Consider the following 21,774-nt stretch of genomic DNA (forward strand, 5'->3'; position numbering starts at 1 on the left):
CAGCGAGATGTTTGCTGCTTTTGCGTTTGGCTGTTGGGAGATTTACAGCACAAAGATATCTAGTTGATTTGAAGCAGTTCCGAGAAAGTCTAAGCATAATCCCCACTTTTCCCTCCTGGCACTTTCCATGTGGGAGATACAGCAGGATGTATATTGGTTTTGAGGACAACTCAATGGACAGTGTAGGGAGAAAAGTTCCTGGCTCCTTGAATGCTGTTCCTGGAGACACTGCGATCAATGTGGGAGATATGTCAAGATGTGTGTTGGTTTTGAGGACGGCTCTCTGGAGAGTCTTAGCAAAGAGGTCACAGGGATAATCAGAGCAATTCTCAGAGACACTGAGAACAAGCTCCACAATTCCCTCCTGGCACTTTCCCTGTACGAGATACCGCAAGACGTTTCTGTATATTGGGCACTGCGCTCTGCAGGGTGTTAGCAGAGACTTTCCCGGGACAGTGAAACCCTATGTCAGAGACACTGAGAAGAAGCCGCAATGTTCCTTCCAGGCATTTTCAGTGTGGGTGCCTTCTCCACGTGGTTCCTGGTTTCACTGCAGCTCTGAAGAGAATGTTAGCAAAGAGGTAATCGGGACAGTGAAAACAGTACTCAAAGACAGGGAGAGCAAGCTCACCATTACTCTCTTGGCACTTTGGATGTGGGACATACAGCGAGATGTTTGCTGCTTTTGCGTTTGGCTGTTGGGAGATTTACAGCACAAAGATATCTAGTTGATTTGAAGCAGTTCTGAGAAAGTCTAAGCATAATCCCCACTTTTCCCTCCTGGCACATTCCATGTGGGAGATACAGCAGGATGTATATTGGTTTTGAGGACAACTCAATGGACAGTGTAGGGAGAAAAGTTCCTGGCTCCTTGAATGCTGTTCCTGGAGACACTGCGATCAATGTGGGAGATATGTCAAGATGTGTGTTGGTTTTGAGGACGGCTCTCTGGAGAGTCTTAGCAAAGAGGTCACAGGGATAATCAGAGCAATTCTCAGAGACACTGAGAACAAGCTCCACAATTCCCTCCTGGCACTTTCCCTGTAGGAGATACCGCAAGACGTTTCTGTATATTGGGCACTGCGCTCTGCAGGGTGTTAGCAGAGACTTTCCCGGGACAGTGAAACCCTATGTCGGAGACACTGAGAAGAAGCCGCAATGCTCCTTCCAGGCATTTTCAGTGTGGGTGCCTTCTCCACGTGGTTCCTGGTTTCACTGCAGCTCTGAAGAGAATGTTAGCAAAGAGGTAACCGGGACAGTGAAAACAGTACTCAAAGACAGGGAGAGCAAGCTCTCTCTTGGCACTTTGGATGTGGGACATACAGCGAGATGTTTGCTGCTTTTGCGTTTGGCTGTTGGGAGATTTACAGCACAAAGATATCTAGTTGATTTGAAGCAGTTCCGAGAAAGTGTAAGCTTGATCCCCACTTTTCCCGCCTAGCACATTCCATGTGGGAGATACAGCAGGATGTATATTGGTTTTGAGGACAACTCAATGGACAGTGTAGGGAGAAAAGTTCCTGGCTCCTTGAATGCTGTTCCTGGAGACACTGCGATCAATGTGGGAGATATGTCAAGATGTGTGTTGGTTTTGAGGACGGCTCTCTGGAGAGTCTTAGCAAAGAGGTCACAGGGATAATCAGAGCAATTCTCAGAGACACTGAGAACAAGCTCCACAATTCCCTCCTGGCACTTTCCCTGTAGGAGATACCGCAAGACGTTTCTGTATATTGGGCACTGCGCTCTGCAGGGTGTTAGCAGAGACTTTCCCGGGACAGTGAAACCCTATGTCAGAGACACTGAGAAGAAGCCCCAATGTTCCTTCCAGGCATTTTCAGTGTGGGTGCCTTCTCCACGTGGTTCCTGGTTTCACTGCAGCTCTGAAGAGAATGTTAGCAAAGAGGTAACCGGGACAGTGAAAACAGTACTCAAAGACAGGGAGAGCAAGCTCACCATGACTCTCTTGGCACTTTGGATGTGGGACATACAGCGAGATGTTTGCTGCTTTTGCGTTTGGCTGTTGGGAGATTTACAGCACAAAGATATCTAGTTGATTTGAAGCAGTTCCGAGAAAGTGTAAGCTTGATCCCCACTTTTCCCGCCTGGCACTTTCCATGTGGGAGATACAGCAGGATGTATATTGGTTTTGAGGACAACTCAATGGACAGTGTAGGGAGAAAAGTTCCTGGCTCCTTGAATGCCATTCCTGGAGACACTGCGATCAATGTGGGCGATATGTCAAGATGTGTGTTGGTTTTGAGGACGGCTCTCTGGAGAGTCTTAGCAAAGAGGTCACATGGATAATCAGAGCAATTCTCAGAGACACTGAGAACAAGATCGACAATTCCCTCCTGGCACTTTCCCTGTACGAGATACCGCAAGACGTTTCTGTATATTGGGCACTGCGCTCTGCAGGGTGTTAGCAGAGACTTTCCCGGGACAGTGAAACCCTATGTCAGAGACACTGAGAAGAAGCCCCAATGTTCCTTCCAGGCATTTTCAGTGTGGGTGCCTTCTCCACGTGGTTCCTGGTTTCACTGCAGCTCTGAAGAGAATGTTAGCAAAGAGGTAACCGGGACAGTGAAAACAGTACTCAAAGACAGGGAGAGCAAGCTCACCATGACTCTCTTGGCACTTTGGATGTGGGACATACAGCGAGATGTTTGCTGCTTTTGCGTTTGGCTGTTGGGAGATTTACAGCACAAAGATATCTAGTTGATTTGAAGCAGTTCTGAGAAAGTCTAAGCATAATCCCCACTTTTCCCTCCTGGCACATTCCATGTGGGAGATACAGCAGGATGTATATTGGTTTTGAGGACAACTCAATGGACAGTGTAGGGAGAAAAGTTCCTGGCTCCTTGAATGCTGTTCCTGGAGACACTGCGATCAATGTGGGAGATATGTCAAGATGTGTGTTGGTTTTGAGGACGGCTCTCTGGAGAGTCTTAGCAAAGAGGTCACAGGGATAATCAGAGCAATTCTCAGAGACACTGAGAACAAGCTCCACAATTCCCTCCTGGCACTTTCCCTGTAGGAGATACCGCAAGACGTTTCTGTATATTGGGCACTGCGCTCTGCAGGGTGTTAGCAGGGACTTTCCCGGGACAGTGAAACCCTATGTCAGAGACACTGAGAAGAAGCCGCAATGCTCCTTCCAGGCATTTTCAGTGTGGGTGCCTTCTCCACGTGGTTCCTGGTTTCACTGCAGCTCTGAAGAGAATGTTAGCAAAGAGGTAACCGGGACAGTGAAAACAGTACTCAAAGACAGGGAGAGCAAGCTCTCTCTTGGCACTTTGGATGTGGGACATACAGCGAGATGTTTGCTGCTTTTGCGTTTGGCTGTTGGGAGATTTACAGCACAAAGATATCTAGTTGATTTGAAGCAGTTCCGAGAAAGTGTAAGCTTGATCCCCACTTTTCCCTCCTGGCACTTTCCATGTGGGAGATACAGCAGGATGTATATTGGTTTTGAGGACAACTCAATGGACAGTGTAGGGAGAAAAGTTCCTGGCTCCTTGAATGCCATTCCTGGAGACACTGCGATCAATGTGGGCGATATGTCAAGATGTGTGTTGGTTTTGAGGACGGCTCTCTGGAGAGTCTTAGCAAAGAGGTCACATGGATAATCAGAGCAATTCTCAGAGACACTGAGAACAAGATCGACAATTCCCTCCTGGCACTTTCCCTGTAGGAGATACCGCAAGATGTTTCTGGATATTGGGCACTGCGCTCTGCAGGGTGTTAGCAGAGACTTTCCCGGGACAGTGAAACCCTATGTCAGAGACACTGAGAAGAAGCCGCAATGTTCCTTCCAGGCATTTTCAGTGTGGGTGCCTTCTCCACGTGGTTCCTGGTTTCACTGCAGCTCTGAAGAGAATGTTAGCAAAGAGGTAACCGGGACAGTGAAAACAGTACTCAAAGACAGGGAGAGCAAGCTCACCATTACTCTCTTGGCACTTTGGATGTGGGACATACAGCGAGATGTTTGCTGCTTTTGCGTTTGGCTGTTGGGAGATTTACAGCACAAAGATATCTAGTTGATTTGAAGCAGTTCTGAGAAAGTCTAAGCATAATCCCCACTTTTCCCTCCTGGCACATTCCATGTGGGAGATACAGCAGGATGTATATTGGTTTTGAGGACAACTCAATGGACAGTGTAGGGAGAAAAGTTCCTGGCTCCTTGAATGCCATTCCTGGAGACACTGCGATCAATGTGGGAGATATGTCAAGATGTGTGTTGGTTTTGAGGATGGCTCTCTGGAGAGTCTTAGCAAAGAGGTCACAGGGATAATCAGAGCAATTCTCAGAGACACTGAGAACAAGCTCCACAATTCCCTCCTGGCACTTTCCCTGTAGGAGATACCGCAAGACGTTTCTGTATATTGGGCACTGCGCTCTGCAGGGTGTTAGCAGAGACTTTCCCGGGACAGTGAAACCCTATGTCAGAGACACTGAGAAGAAGCCGCAATGCTCCTTCCAGGCATTTTCAGTGTGGGTGCCTTCTCCACGTGGTTCCTGGTTTCACTGCAGCTCTGAAGAGAATGTTAGCAAAGAGGTAACCGGGACAGTGAAAACAGTACTCAAAGACAGGGAGAGCAAGCTCTCTCTTGGCACTTTGGATGTGGGACATACAGCGAGATGTTTGCTGCTTTTGCGTTTGGCTGTTGGGAGATTTACAGCACAAAGATATCTAGTTGATTTGAAGCAGTTCCGAGAAAGTGTAAGCTTGATCCCCACTTTTCCCGCCTAGCACATTCCATGTGGGAGATACAGCAGGATGTATATTGGTTTTGAGGACAACTCAATGGACAGTGTAGGGAGAAAAGTTCCTGGCTCCTTGAATGCTGTTCCTGGAGACACTGCGATCAATGTGGGAGATATGTCAAGATGTGTGTTGGTTTTGAGGACGGCTCTCTGGAGAGTCTTAGCAAAGAGGTCACAGGGATAATCAGAGCAATTCTCAGAGACACTGAGAACAAGCTCCACAATTCCCTCCTGGCACTTTCCCTGTACGAGATACTGCAAGACGTTTCTGTATATTGGGCACTGCGCTCTGCAGGGTGTTAGCAGAGACTTTCCCGGGACAGTGAAACCCTATGTCAGAGACACTGAGAAGAAGCCGCAATGTTCCTTCCAGGCATTTTCAGTGTGGGTGCCTTCTCCACGTGGTTCCTGGTTTCACTGCAGCTCTGAAGAGAATGTTAGCAAAGAGGTAACCGGGACAGTGAAAACAGTACTCAAAGACAGGGAGAGCAAGCTCTCTCTTGGCACTTTGGATGTGGGACATACAGCGAGATGTTTGCTGCTTTTGCGTTTGGCTGTTGGGAGATTTACAGCTCAAAGATATCTAGTTGATTTGAAGCAGTTCTGAGAAAGTCTAAGCATAATCCCCACTTTTCCCTCCTGGCACATTCCATGTGGGAGATACAGCAGGATGTATATTGGTTTTGAGGACAACTCAATGGACAGTGTAGGGAGAAAAGTTCCTGGCTCCTTGAATGCTGTTCCTGGAGACACTGCGATCAATGTGGGAGATATGTCAAGATGTGTGTTGGTTTTGAGGACGGCTCTCTGGAGAGTCTTAGCAAAGAGGTCACAGGGATAATCAGAGCAATTCTCAGAGACACTGAGAACAAGCTCCACAATTCCCTCCTGGCACTTTCCCTGTAGGAGATACCGCAAGACGTTTCTGTATATTGGGCACTGCGCTCTGCAGGGTGTTAGCAGAGACTTTCCCGGGACAGTGAAACCCTATGTCAGAGACACTGAGAAGAAGCCCCAATGTTCCTTCCAGGCATTTTCAGTGTGGGTGCCTTCTCCACGTGGTTCCTGGTTTCACTGCAGCTCTGAAGAGAATGTTAGCAAAGAGGTAACCGGGACAGTGAAAACAGTACTCAAAGACAGGGAGAGCAAGCTCTCTCTTGGCACTTTGGATGTGGGACATACAGCGAGATGTTTGCTGCTTTTGCGTTTGGCTGTTGGGAGATTTACAGCACAAAGATATCTAGTTGATTTGAAGCAGTTCCGAGAAAGTGTAAGCTTGATCCCCACTTTTCCCGCCTGGCACATTCCATGTGGGAGATACAGCAGGATGTATATTGGTTTTGAGGACAACTCAATGGACAGTGTAGGGAGAAAAGTTCCTGGCTCCTTGAATGCTGTTCCTGGAGACACTGCGATCAATGTGGGAGATATGTCAAGATGTGTGTTGGTTTTGAGGACGGCTCTCTGGAGAGTCTTAGCAAAGAGGTCACAGGGATAATCAGAGCAATTCTCAGAGACACTGAGAACAAGCTCCACAATTCCCTCCTGGCACTTTCCCTGTAGGAGATACCGCAAGACGTTTCTGTATATTGGGCACTGCGCTCTGCAGGGTGTTAGCAGAGACTTTCCCGGGACAGTGAAACCCTATGTCAGAGACACTGAGAAGAAGCCGCAATGCTCCTTCCAGGCATTTTCAGTGTGGGTGCCTTCTCCACGTGGTTCCTGGTTTCACTGCAGCTCTGAAGAGAATGTTAGCAAAGAGGTAACCGGGACAGTGAAAACAGTACTCAAAGACAGGGAGAGCAAGCTCTCTCTTGGCACTTTGGATGTGGGACATACAGCGAGATGTTTGCTGCTTTTGCGTTTGGCTGTTGGGAGATTTACAGCACAAAGATATCTAGTTGATTTGAAGCAGTTCTGAGAAAGTCTAAGCATAATCCCCACTTTTCCCTCCTGGCACATTCCATGTGGGAGATACAGCAGGATGTATATTGGTTTTGAGGACAACTCAATGGACAGTGTAGGGAGAAAAGTTCCTGGCTCCTTGAATGCCGTTCCTGGAGACACTGCGATCAATGTGGGAGATATGTCAAGATGTGTGTTGGTTTTGAGGACGGCTCTCTGGAGAGTCTTAGCAAAGAGGTCACAGGGATAATCAGAGCAATTCTCAGAGACACTGAGAACAAGCTCCACAATTCCCTCCTGGCACTTTCCCTGTAGGAGATACCGCAAGACGTTTCTGTATATTGGGCACTGCGCTCTGCAGGGTGTTAGCAGAGACTTTCCCGGGACAGTGAAACCCTATGTCAGAGACACTGAGAAGAAGCCGCAATGTTCCTTCCAGGCATTTTCAGTGTGGGTGCCTTCTCCACGTGGTTCCTGGTTTCACTGCAGCTCTGAAGAGAATGTTAGCAAAGAGGTAACCGGGACAGTGAAAACAGTACTCAAAGACAGGGAGAGCAAGCTCACCATGACTCTCTTGGCACTTTGGATGTGGGACATACAGCGAGATGTTTGCTGCTTTTGCGTTTGGCTGTTGGGAGATTTACAGCACAAAGATATCTAGTTGATTTGAAGCAGTTCTGAGAAAGTCTAAGCATAATCCCCACTTTTCCCTCCTGGCACATTCCATGTGGGAGATACAGCAGGATGTATATTGGTTTTGAGGACAACTCAATGGACAGTGTAGGGAGAAAAGTTCCTGGCTCCTTGAATGCCATTCCTGGAGACACTGCGATCAATGTGGGAGATATGTCAAGATGTGTGTTGGTTTTGAGGACGGCTCTCTGGAGAGTCTTAGCAAAGAGGTCACAGGGATAATCAGAGCAATTCTCAGAGACACTGAGAACAAGCTCCACAATTCCCTCCTGGCACTTTCCCTGTAGGAGATACCGCAAGACGTTTCTGTATATTGGGCACTGCGCTCTGCAGGGTGTTAGCAGAGACTTTCCCGGGACAGTGAAACCCTATGTCAGAGACACTGAGAAGAAGCCGCAATGCTCCTTCCAGGCATTTTCAGTGTGGGTGCCTTCTCCACGTGGTTCCTGGTTTCACTGCAGCTCTGAAGAGAATGTTAGCAAAGAGGTAACCGGGACAGTGAAAACAGTACTCAAAGACAGGGAGAGCAAGCTCTCTCTTGGCACTTTGGATGTGGGACATACAGCGAGATGTTTGCTGCTTTTGCGTTTGGCTGTTGGGAGATTTACAGCACAAAGATATCTAGTTGATTTGAAGCAGTTCCGAGAAAGTGTAAGCTTGATCCCCACTTTTCCCGCCTGGCACATTCCATGTGGGAGATACAGCAGGATGTATATTGGTTTTGAGGACAACTCAATGGACAGTGTAGGGAGAAAAGTTCCTGGCTCCTTGAATGCTGTTCCTGGAGACACTGCGATCAATGTGGGAGATATGTCAAGATGTGTGTTGGTTTTGAGGACGGCTCTCTGGAGAGTCTTAGCAAAGAGGTCACAGGGATAATCAGAGCAATTCTCAGAGACACTGAGAACAAGCTCCACAATTCCCTCCTGGCACTTTCCCTGTAGGAGATACCGCAAGACGTTTCTGTATATTGGGCACTGCGCTCTGCAGGGTGTTAGCAGAGACTTTCCCGGGACAGTGAAACCCTATGTCAGAGACACTGAGAAGAAGCCGCAATGCTCCTTCCAGGCATTTTCAGTGTGGGTGCCTTCTCCACGTGGTTCCTGGTTTCACTGCAGCTCTGAAGAGAATGTTAGCAAAGAGGTAACCGGGACAGTGAAAACAGTACTCAAAGACAGGGAGAGCAAGCTCTCTCTTGGCACTTTGGATGTGGGACATACAGCGAGATGTTTGCTGCTTTTGCGTTTGGCTGTTGGGAGATTTACAGCACAAAGATATCTAGTTGATTTGAAGCAGTTCTGAGAAAGTCTAAGCATAATCCCCACTTTTCCCTCCTGGCACATTCCATGTGGGAGATACAGCAGGATGTATATTGGTTTTGAGGACAACTCAATGGACAGTGTAGGGAGAAAAGTTCCTGGCTCCTTGAATGCCGTTCCTGGAGACACTGCGATCAATGTGGGAGATATGTCAAGATGTGTGTTGGTTTTGAGGACGGCTCTCTGGAGAGTCTTAGCAAAGAGGTCACAGGGATAATCAGAGCAATTCTCAGAGACACTGAGAACAAGCTCCACAATTCCCTCCTGGCACTTTCCCTGTAGGAGATACCGCAAGACGTTTCTGTATATTGGGCACTGCGCTCTGCAGGGTGTTAGCAGAGACTTTCCCGGGACAGTGAAACCCTATGTCAGAGACACTGAGAAGAAGCCGCAATGTTCCTTCCAGGCATTTTCAGTGTGGGTGCCTTCTCCACGTGGTTCCTGGTTTCACTGCAGCTCTGAAGAGAATGTTAGCAAAGAGGTAACCGGGACAGTGAAAACAGTACTCAAAGACAGGGAGAGCAAGCTCTCTCTTGGCACTTTGGATGTGGGACATACAGCGAGATGTTTGCTGCTTTTGCGTTTGGCTGTTGGGAGATTTACAGCACAAAGATATCTAGTTGATTTGAAGCAGTTCCGAGAAAGTGTAAGCTTGATCCCCACTTTTCCCGCCTAGCACATTCCATGTGGGAGATACAGCAGGATGTATATTGGTTTTGAGGACAACTCAATGGACAGTGTAGGGAGAAAAGTTCCTGGCTCCTTGAATGCTGTTCCTGGAGACACTGCGATCAATGTGGGAGATATGTCAAGATGTGTGTTGGTTTTGAGGACGGCTCTCTGGAGAGTCTTAGCAAAGAGGTCACAGGGATAATCAGAGCAATTCTCAGAGACACTGAGAACAAGCTCCACAATTCCCTCCTGGCACTTTCCCTGTAGGAGATACCGCAAGACGTTTCTGTATATTGGGCACTGCGCTCTGCAGGGTGTTAGCAGAGACTTTCCCGGGACAGTGAAACCCTATGTCAGAGACACTGAGAAGAAGCCGCAATGCTCCTTCCAGGCATTTTCAGTGTGGGTGCCTTCTCCACGTGGTTCCTGGTTTCACTGCAGCTCTGAAGAGAATGTTAGCAAAGAGGTAACCGGGACAGTGAAAACAGTACTCAAAGACAGGGAGAGCAAGCTCTCTCTTGGCACTTTGGATGTGGGACATACAGCGAGATGTTTGCTGCTTTTGCGTTTGGCTGTTGGGAGATTTACAGCACAAAGATATCTAGTTGATTTGAAGCAGTTCCAAGAAAGTGTAAGCTTGATCCCCACTTTTCCCGCCTAGCACATTCCATGTGGGAGATACAGCAGGATGTATATTGGTTTTGAGGACAACTCAATGGACAGTGTAGGGAGAAAAGTTCCTGGCTCCTTGAATGCTGTTCCTGGAGACACTGCGATCAATGTGGGAGATATGTCAAGATGTGTGTTGGTTTTGAGGACGGCTCTCTGGAGAGTCTTAGCAAAGAGGTCACAGGGATAATCAGAGCAATTCTCAGAGACACTGAGAACAAGCTCCACAATTCCCTCCTGGCACTTTCCCTGTACGAGATACCGCAAGACGTTTCTGTATATTGGGCACTGCGCTCTGCAGGGTGTTAGCAGAGACTTTCCCGGGACAGTGAAACCCTATGTCAGAGACACTGAGAAGAAGCCGCAATGTTCCTTCCAGGCATTTTCAGTGTGGGTGCCTTCTCCACGTGGTTCCTGGTTTCACTGCAGCTCTGAAGAGAATGTTAGCAAAGAGGTAACCGGGACAGTGAAAACAGTACTCAAAGGCAGGGAGAGCAAGCTCACCATTACTCTCTTGGCACTTTGGATGTGGGACATACAGCGAGATGTTTGCTGCTTTTGCGTTTGGCTGTTGGGAGATTTACAGCACAAAGATATCTAGTTGATTTGAAGCAGTTCTGAGAAAGTCTAAGCATAATCCCCACTTTTCCCTCCTGGCACATTCCATGTGGGAGATACAGCAGGATGTATATTGGTTTTGAGGACAACTCAATGGACAGTGTAGGGAGAAAAGTTCCTGGCTCCTTGAATGCCATTCCTGGAGACACTGCGATCAATGTGGGAGATATGTCAAGATGTGTGTTGGTTTTGAGGACGGCTCTCTGGAGAGTCTTAGCAAAGAGGTCACAGGGATAATCAGAGCAATTCTCAGAGACACTGAGAACAAGCTCCACAATTCCCTCCTGGCACTTTCCCTGTAGGAGATACCGCAAGACGTTTCTGTATATTGGGCACTGCGCTCTGCAGGGTGTTAGCAGAGACTTTCCCGGGACAGTGAAACCCTATGTCAGAGACACTGAGAAGAAGCCGCAATGCTCCTTCCAGGCATTTTCAGTGTGGGTGCCTTCTCCACGTGGTTCCTGGTTTCACTGCAGCTCTGAAGAGAATGTTAGCAAAGAGGTAACCGGGACAGTGAAAACAGTACTCAAAGACAGGGAGAGCAAGCTCTCTCTTGGCACTTTGGATGTGGGACATACAGCGAGATGTTTGCTGCTTTTGCGTTTGGCTGTTGGGAGATTTACAGCACAAAGATATCTAGTTGATTTGAAGCAGTTCCGAGAAAGTGTAAGCTTGATCCCCACTTTTCCCGCCTAGCACATTCCATGTGGGAGATACAGCAGGATGTATATTGGTTTTGAGGACAACTCAATGGACAGTGTAGGGAGAAAAGTTCCTGGCTCCTTGAATGCTGTTCCTGGAGACACTGCGATCAATGTGGGAGATATGTCAAGATGTGTGTTGGTTTTGAGGACGGCTCTCTGGAGAGTCTTAGCAAAGAGGTCACAGGGATAATCAGAGCAATTCTCAGAGACACTGAGAACAAGCTCCACAATTCCCTCCTGGCACTTTCCCTGTACGAGATACCGCAAGACGTTTCTGTATATTGGGCACTGCGCTCTGCAGGGTGTTAGCAGAGACTTTCCCGGGACAGTGAAACCCTATGTCAGAGACACTGAGAAGAAGCCGCAATGTTCCTTCCAGGCATTTTCAGTGTGGGTGCCTTCTCCACGTGGTTCCTGGTTTCACTGCAGCTCTGAAGAGAATGTTAGCAAAGAGGTAACCGGGACAGTGAAAACAGTACTCAAAGGCAGGGAGAGCAAGCTCACCATTACTCTCTTGGCACTTTGGATGTGGGACATACAGCGAGATGTTTGCTGCTTTTGCGTTTGGCTGTTGGGAGATTTACAGCACAAAGATATCTAGTTGATTTGAAGCAGTTCTGAGAAAGTCTAAGCATAATCCCCACTTTTCCCTCCTGGCACATTCCATGTGGGAGATACAGCAGGATGTATATTGGTTTTGAGGACAACTCAATGGACAGTGTAGGGAGAAAAGTTCCTGGCTCCTTGAATGCCATTCCTGGAGACACTGCGATCAATGTGGGAGATATGTCAAGATGTGTGTTGGTTTTGAGGACGGCTCTCTGGAGAGTCTTAGCAAAGAGGTCACAGGGATAATCAGAGCAATTCTCAGAGACACTGAGAACAAGCTCCACAATTCCCTCCTGGCACTTTCCCTGTAGGAGATACCGCAAGACGTTTCTGTATATTGGGCACTGCGCTCTGCAGGGTGTTAGCAGAGACTTTCCCGGGACAGTGAAACCCTATGTCAGAGACACTGAGAAGAAGCCGCAATGCTCCTTCCAGGCATTTTCAGTGTGGGTGCCTTCTCCACGTGGTTCCTGGTTTCACTGCAGCTCTGAAGAGAATGTTAGCAAAGAGGTAACCGGGACAGTGAAAACAGTACTCAAAGACAGGGAGAGCAAGCTCTCTCTTGGCACTTTGGATGTGGGACATACAGCGAGATGTTTGCTGCTTTTGCATTTGGCTGTTGGGAGATTTACAGCACAAAGATATCTAGTTGATTTGAAGCAGTTCCGAGAAAGTGTAAGCTTGATCCCCACTTTTCCCGCCTAGCACATTCCATGTGGGAGATACAGCAGGATGTATATTGGTTTTGAGGACAACTCAATGGACAGTGTAGGGAGAAAAGTTCCTGGCTCCTTGAATGCTGTTCCTGGAGACACTGCGATCAATGTGGGAGATATGTCAAGATGTGTGTTGGTTTTGAGGACGGCTCTCTGGAGAGTCTTAGCAAAGAGGTCACAGGGATAATCAGAGCAATTCTCAGAGACACTGAGAACAAGCTCCACAATTCCCTCCTGGCACTTTCCCTGTACGAGATACCGCAAGACGTTTCTGTATATTGGGCACTGCGCTCTGCAGGGTGTTAGCAGAGACTTTCCCGGGACAGTGAAACCCTATGTCAGAGACACTGAGAAGAAGCCCCAATGTTCCTTCCAGGCATTTTCAGTGTGGGTGCCTTCTCCACGTGGTTCCTGGTTTCACTGCAGCTCTGAAGAGAATGTTAGCAAAGAGGTAACCGGGACAGTGAAAACAGTACTCAAAGACAGGGAGAGCAAGCTCTCTCTTGGCACTTTGGATGTGGGACATACAGCGAGATGTTTGCTGCTTTTGCGTTTGGCTGTTGGGAGATTTACAGCACAAAGATATCTAGTTGATTTGAAGCAGTTCCGAGAAAGTGTAAGCTTGATCCCCACTTTTCCCGCCTAGCACATTCCATGTGGGAGATACAGCAGGATGTATATTGGTTTTGAGGACAACTCAATGGACAGTGTAGGGAGAAAAGTTCCTGGCTCCTTGAATGCTGTTCCTGGAGACACTGCGATCAATGTGGGAGATATGTCAAGATGTGTGTTGGTTTTGAGGACGGCTCTCTGGAGAGTCTTAGCAAAGAGGTCACAGGGATAATCAGAGCAATTCTCAGAGACACTGAGAACAAGCTCCACAATTCCCTCCTGGCACTTTCCCTGTACGAGATACCGCAAGACGTTTCTGTATATTGGGCACTGCGCTCTGCAGGGTGTTAGCAGAGACTTTCCCGGGACAGTGAAACCCTATGTCAGAGACACTGAGAAGAAGCCCCAATGTTCCTTCCAGGCATTTTCAGTGTGGGTGCCTTCTCCACGTGGTTCCTGGTTTCACTGCAGCTCTGAAGAGAATGTTAGCAAAGAGGTAACCGGGACAGTGAAAACAGTACTCAAAGACAGGGAGAGCAAGCTCTCTCTTGGCACTTTGGATGTGGGACATACAGCGAGATGTTTGCTGCTTTTGCGTTTGGCTGTTGGGAGATTTACAGCACAAAGATATCTAGTTGATTTGAAGCAGTTCCGAGAAAGTGTAAGCTTGATCCCCACTTTTCCCGCCTAGCACATTCCATGTGGGAGATACAGCAGGATGTATATTGGTTTTGAGGACAACTCAATGGACAGTGTAGGGAGAAAAGTTCCTGGCTCCTTGAATGCTGTTCCTGGAGACACTGCGATCAATGTGGGAGATATGTCAAGATGTGTGTTGGTTTTGAGGACGGCTCTCTGGAGAGTCTTAGCAAAGAGGTCACAGGGATAATCAGAGCAATTCTCAGAGACACTGAGAACAAGCTCCACAATTCCCTCCTGGCACTTTCCCTGTACGAGATACCGCAAGACGTTTCTGTATATTGGGCACTGCGCTCTGCAGGGTGTTAGCAGAGACTTTCCCGGGACAGTGAAACCCTATGTCAGAGACACTGAGAAGAAGCCGCAATGCTCCTTCCAGGCATTTTCAGTGTGGGTGCCTTCTCCACGTGGTTCCTGGTTTCACTGCAGCTCTGAAGAGAATGTTAGCAAAGAGGTAACCGGGACAGTGAAAACAGTACTCAAAGACAGGGAGAGCAAGCTCTCTCTTGGCACTTTGGATGTGGGACATACAGCGAGATGTTTGCTGCTTTTGCGTTTGGCTGTTGGGAGATTTACAGCACAAAGATATCTAGTTGATTTGAAGCAGTTCTGAGAAAGTCTAAGCATAATCCCCACTTTTCCCTCCTGGCACATTCCATGTGGGAGATACAGCAGGATGTATATTGGTTTTGAGGACAACTCAATGGACAGTGTAGGGAGAAAAGTTCCTGGCTCCTTGAATGCCGTTCCTGGAGACACTGCGATCAATGTGGGAGATATGTCAAGATGTGTGTTGGTTTTGAGGACGGCTCTCTGGAGAGTCTTAGCAAAGAGGTCACAGGGATAATCAGAGCAATTCTCAGAGACACTGAGAACAAGCTCCACAATTCCCTCCTGGCACTTTCCCTGTAGGAGATACCGCAAGACGTTTCTGTATATTGGGCACTGCGCTCTGCAGGGTGTTAGCAGAGACTTTCCCGGGACAGTGAAACCCTATGTCAGAGACACTGAGAAGAAGCCGCAATGCTCCTTCCAGGCATTTTCAGTGTGGGTGCCTTCTCCACGTGGTTCCTGGTTTCACTGCAGCTCTGAAGAGAATGTTAGCAAAGAGGTAACCGGGACAGTGAAAACAGTACTCAAAGACAGGGAGAGCAAGCTCTCTCTTGGCACTTTGGATGTGGGACATACAGCGAGATGTTTGCTGCTTTTGCATTTGGCTGTTGGGAGATTTACAGCACAAAGATATCTAGTTGATTTGAAGCAGTTCCGAGAAAGTGTAAGCTTGATCCCCACTTTTCCCGCCTAGCACATTCCATGTGGGAGATACAGCAGGATGTATATTGGTTTTGAGGACAACTCAATGGACAGTGTAGGGAGAAAAGTTCCTGGCTCCTTGAATGCTGTTCCTGGAGACACTGCGATCAATGTGGGAGATATGTCAAGATGTGTGTTGGTTTTGAGGACGGCTCTCTGGAGAGTCTTAGCAAAGAGGTCACAGGGATAATCAGAGCAATTCTCAGAGACACTGAGAACAAGCTCCACAATTCCCTCCTGGCACTTTCCCTGTACGAGATACCGCAAGACGTTTCTGTATATTGGGCACTGCGCTCTGCAGGGTGTTAGCAGAGACTTTCCCGGGACAGTGAAACCCTATGTCAGAGACACTGAGAAGAAGCCCCAATGTTCCTTCCAGGCATTTTCAGTGTGGGTGCCTTCTCCACGTGGTTCCTGGTTTCACTGCAGCTCTGAAGAGAATGTTAGCAAAGAGGTAACCGGGACAGTGAAAACAGTACTCAAAGACAGGGAGAGCAAGCTCTCTCTTGGCACTTTGGATGTGGGACATACAGCGAGATGTTTGCTGCTTTTGCGTTTGGCTGTTGGGAGATTTACAGCACAAAGATATCTAGTTGATTTGAAGCAGTTCCGAGAAAGTGTAAGCTTGATCCCCACTTTTCCCGCCTAGCACATTCCATGTGGGAGATACAGCAGGATGTATATTGGTTTTGAGGACAACTCAATGGACAGTGTAGGGAGAAAAGTTCCTGGCTCCTTGAATGCTGTTCCTGGAGACACTGCGATCAATGTGGGAGATATGTCAAGATGTGTGTTGGTTTTGAGGACGGCTCTCTGGAGAGTCTTAGCAAAGAGGTCACAGGGATAATCAGAGCAATTCTCAGAGACACTGAGAACAAGCTCCACAATTCCCTCCTGGCACTTTCCCTGTACGAGATACCGCAAGACGTTTCTGTATATTGGGCACTGCGCTCTGCAGGGTGTTAGCAGAGACTTTCCCGGGACAGTGAAACCCTATGTCAGAGACACTGAGAAGAAGCCCCAATGTTCCTTCCAGGCATTTTCAGTGTGGGTGCCTTCTCCACGTGGTTCCTGGTTTCACTGCAGCTCTGAAGAGAATGTTAGCAAAGAGGTAACCGGGACAGTGAAAACAGTACTCAAAGACAGGGAGAGCAAGCTCTCTCTTGGCACTTTGGATGTGGGACATACAGCGAGATGTTTGCTGCTTTTGCGTTTGGCTGTTGGGAGATTTACAGCACAAAGATATCTAGTTGATTTGAAGCAGTTCCGAGAAAGTGTAAGCTTGATCCCCACTTTTCCCGCCTAGCACATTCCATGTGGGAGATACAGCAGGATGTATATTGGTTTTGAGGACAACTCAATGGACAGTGTAGGGAGAAAAGTTCCTGGCTCCTTGAATGCTGTTCCTGGAGACACTGCGATCAATGTGGGAGATATGTCAAGATGTGTGTTGGTTTTGAGGACGGCTCTCTGGAGAGTCTTAGCAAAGAGGTCACAGGGATAATCAGAGCAATTCTCAGAGACACTGAGAACAAGCTCCACAATTCCCTCCTGGCACTTTCCCTGTACGAGATACCGCAAGACGTTTCTGTATATTGGGCACTGCGCTCTGCAGGGTGTTAGCAGAGACTTTCCCGGGACAGTGAAACCCTATGTCAGAGACACTGAGAAGAAGCCGCAATGCTCCTTCCAGGCATTTTCAGTGTGGGTGCCTTCTCCACGTGGTTCCTGGTTTCACTGCAGCTCTGAAGAGAATGTTAGCAAAGAGGTAACCGGGACAGTGAAAACAGTACTCAAAGACAGGGAGAGCAAGCTCTCTCTTGGCACTTTGGATGTGGGACATACAGCGAGATGTTTGCTGCTTTTGCGTTTGGCTGTTGGGAGATTTACAGCACAAAGATATCTAGTTGATTTGAAGCAGTTCCGAGAAAGTCTAAGCATAATCCCCACTTTTCCCTCCTGGCACATTCCATGTGGGAGATACAGCAGGATGTATATTGGTTTTGAGGACAACTCAATGGACAGTGTAGGGAGAAAAGTTCCTGGCTCCTTGAATGCTGTTCCTGGAGACACTGCGATCAATGTGGGAGATATGTCAAGATGTGTGTTGGTTTTGAGGACGGCTCTCTGGAGAGTCTTAGCAAAGAGGTCACAGGGATAATCAGAGCAATTCTCAGAGACACTGAGAACAAGCTCCACAATTCCCTCCTGGCACTTTCCCTGTACGAGATACCGCAAGACGTTTCTGTATATTGGGCACTGCGCTCTGCAGGGTGTTAGCAGAGACTTTCCCGGGACAGTGAAACCCTATGTCAGAGACACTGAGAAGAAGCCGCAATGTTCCTTCCAGGCATTTTCAGTGTGGGTGCCTTCTCCACGTGGTTCCTGGTTTCACTGCAGCTCTGAAGAGAATGTTAGCAAAGAGGTAACCGGGACAGTGAAAACAGTACTCAAAGACAGGGAGAGCAAGCTCTCTCTTGGCACTTTGGATGTGGGACATACAGCGAGATGTTTGCTGCTTTTGCGTTTGGCTGTTGGGAGATTTACAGCACAAAGATATCTAGTTGATTTGAAGCAGTTCTGAGAAAGTCTAAGCATAATCCCCACTTTTCCCTCCTGGCACATTCCATGTGGGAGATACAGCAGGATGTATATTGGTTTTGAGGACAACTCAATGGACAGTGTAGGGAGAAAAGTTCCTGGCTCCTTGAATGCCGTTCCTGGAGACACTGCGATCAATGTGGGAGATATGTCAAGATGTGTGTTGGTTTTGAGGACGGCTCTCTGGAGAGTCTTAGCAAAGAGGTCACAGGGATAATCAGAGCAATTCTCAGAGACACTGAGAACAAGCTCCACAATTCCCTCCTGGCACTTTCCCTGTAGGAGATACCGCAAGACGTTTCTGTATATTGGGCACTGCGCTCTGCAGGGTGTTAGCAGAGACTTTCCCGGGACAGTGAAACCCTATGTCAGAGACACTGAGAAGAAGCCGCAATGTTCCTTCCAGGCATTTTCAGTGTGGGTGCCTTCTCCACGTGGTTCCTGGTTTCACTGCAGCTCTGAAGAGAATGTTAGCAAAGAGGTAACCGGGACAGTGAAAACAGTACTCAAAGACAGGGAGAGCAAGCTCTCTCTTGGCACTTTGGATGTGGGACATACAGCGAGATGTTTGCTGCTTTTGCGTTTGGCTGTTGGGAGATTTACAGCACAAAGATATCTAGTTGATTTGAAGCAGTTCCGAGAAAGTGTAAGCTTGATCCCCACTTTTCCCGCCTAGCACATTCCATGTGGGAGATACAGCAGGATGTATATTGGTTTTGAGGACAACTCAATGGACAGTGTAGGGAGAAAAGTTCCTGGCTCCTTGAATGCTGTTCCTGGAGACACTGCGATCAATGTGGGAGATATGTCAAGATGTGTGTTGGTTTTGAGGACGGCTCTCTGGAGAGTCTTAGCAAAGAGGTCACAGGGATAATCAGAGCAATTCTCAGAGACACTGAGAACAAGCTCCACAATTCCCTCCTGGCACTTTCCCTGTAGGAGATACCGCAAGACGTTTCTGTATATTGGGCACTGCGCTCTGCAGGGTGTTAGCAGAGACTTTCCCGGGACAGTGAAACCCTATGTCAGAGACACTGAGAAGAAGCCGCAATGCTCCTTCCAGGCATTTTCAGTGTGGGTGCCTTCTCCACGTGGTTCCTGGTTTCACTGCAGCTCTGAAGAGAATGTTAGCAAAGAGGTAACCGGGACAGTGAAAACAGTACTCAAAGACAGGGAGAGCAAGCTCTCTCTTGGCACTTTGGATGTGGGACATACAGCGAGATGTTTGCTGCTTTTGCGTTTGGCTGTTGGGAGATTTACAGCACAAAGATATCTAGTTGATTTGAAGCAGTTCCAAGAAAGTGTAAGCTTGATCCCCACTTTTCCCGCCTAGCACATTCCATGTGGGAGATACAGCAGGATGTATATTGGTTTTGAGGACAACTCAATGGACAGTGTAGGGAGAAAAGTTCCTGGCTCCTTGAATGCTGTTCCTGGAGACACTGCGATCAATGTGGGAGATATGTCAAGATGTGTGTTGGTTTTGAGGACGGCTCTCTGGAGAGTCTTAGCAAAGAGGTCACAGGGATAATCAGAGCAATTCTCAGAGACACTGAGAACAAGCTCCACAATTCCCTCCTGGCACTTTCCCTGTACGAGATACCGCAAGACGTTTCTGTATATTGGGCACTGCGCTCTGCAGGGTGTTAGCAGAGACTTTCCCGGGACAGTGAAACCCTATGTCAGAGACACTGAGAAGAAGCCGCAATGTTCCTTCCAGGCATTTTCAGTGTGGGTGCCTTCTCCACGTGGTTCCTGGTTTCACTGCAGCTCTGAAGAGAATGTTAGCAAAGAGGTAACCGGGACAGTGAAAACAGTACTCAAAGGCAGGGAGAGCAAGCTCACCATTACTCTCTTGGCACTTTGGATGTGGGACATACAGCGAGATGTTTGCTGCTTTTGCGTTTGGCTGTTGGGAGATTTACAGCACAAAGATATCTAGTTGATTTGAAGCAGTTCTGAGAAAGTCTAAGCATAATCCCCACTTTTCCCTCCTGGCACATTCCATGTGGGAGATACAGCAGGATGTATATTGGTTTTGAGGACAACTCAATGGACAGTGTAGGGAGAAAAGTTCCTGGCTCCTTGAATGCCATTCCTGGAGACACTGCGATCAATGTGGGAGATATGTCAAGATGTGTGTTGGTTTTGAGGACGGCTCTCTGGAGAGTCTTAGCAAAGAGGTCACAGGGATAATCAGAGCAATTCTCAGAGACACTGAGAACAAGCTCCACAATTCCCTCCTGGCACTTTCCCTGTAGGAGATACCGCAAGACGTTTCTGTATATTGGGCACTGCGCTCTGCAGGGTGTTAGCAGAGACTTTCCCGGGACAGTGAAACCCTATGTCAGAGACACTGAGAAGAAGCCGCAATGCTCCTTCCAGGCATTTTCAGTGTGGGTGCCTTCTCCACGTGGTTCCTGGTTTCACTGCAGCTCTGAAGAGAATGTTAGCAAAGAGGTAACCGGGACAGTGAAAACAGTACTCAAAGACAGGGAGAGCAAGCTCTCTCTTGGCACTTTGGATGTGGGACATACAGCGAGATGTTTGCTGCTTTTGCGTTTGGCTGTTGGGAGATTTACAGCACAAAGATATCTAGTTGATTTGAAGCAGTTCCGAGAAAGTGTAAGCTTGATCCCCACTTTTCCCGCCTAGCACATTCCATGTGGGAGATACAGCAGGATGTATATTGGTTTTGAGGACAACTCAATGGACAGTGTAGGGAGAAAAGTTCCTGGCTCCTTGAATGCTGTTCCTGGAGACACTGCGATCAATGTGGGAGATATGTCAAGATGTGTGTTGGTTTTGAGGACGGCTCTCTGGAGAGTCTTAGCAAAGAGGTCACAGGGATAATCAGAGCAATTCTCAGAGACACTGAGAACAAGCTCCACAATTCCCTCCTGGCACTTTCCCTGTACGAGATACCGCAAGACGTTTCTGTATATTGGGCACTGCGCTCTGCAGGGTGTTAGCAGAGACTTTCCCGGGACAGTGAAACCCTATGTCAGAGACACTGAGAAGAAGCCGCAATGTTCCTTCCAGGCATTTTCAGTGTGGGTGCCTTCTCCACGTGGTTCCTGGTTTCACTGCAGCTCTGAAGAGAATGTTAGCAAAGAGGTAACCGGGACAGTGAAAACAGTACTCAAAGGCAGGGAGAGCAAGCTCACCATTACTCTCTTGGCACTTTGGATGTGGGACATACAGCGAGATGTTTGCTGCTTTTGCGTTTGGCTGTTGGGAGATTTACAGCACAAAGATATCTAGTTGATTTGAAGCAGTTCTGAGAAAGTCTAAGCATAATCCCCACTTTTCCCTCCTGGCACATTCCATGTGGGAGATACAGCAGGATGTATATTGGTTTTGAGGACAACTCAATGGACAGTGTAGGGAGAAAAGTTCCTGGCTCCTTGAATGCCATTCCTGGAGACACTGCGATCAATGTGGGAGATATGTCAAGATGTGTGTTGGTTTTGAGGACGGCTCTCTGGAGAGTCTTAGCAAAGAGGTCACAGGGATAATCAGAGCAATTCTCAGAGACACTGAGAACAAGCTCCACAATTCCCTCCTGGCACTTTCCCTGTAGGAGATACCGCAAGACGTTTCTGTATATTGGGCACTGCGCTCTGCAGGGTGTTAGCAGAGACTTTCCCGGGACAGTGAAACCCTATGTCAGAGACACTGAGAAGAAGCCGCAATGCTCCTTCCAGGCATTTTCAGTGTGGGTGCCTTCTCCACGTGGTTCCTGGTTTCACTGCAGCTCTGAAGAGAATGTTAGCAAAGAGGTAACCGGGACAGTGAAAACAGTACTCAAAGACAGGGAGAGCAAGCTCTCTCTTGGCACTTTGGATGTGGGACATACAGCGAGATGTTTGCTGCTTT

The sequence above is a fragment of the Larus michahellis genome, chromosome 8 (genome assembly GCF_964199755.1).
Source record: "Larus michahellis chromosome 8, bLarMic1.1, whole genome shotgun sequence".
Lineage (NCBI taxonomy): Eukaryota > Metazoa > Chordata > Aves > Charadriiformes > Laridae > Larus > Larus michahellis.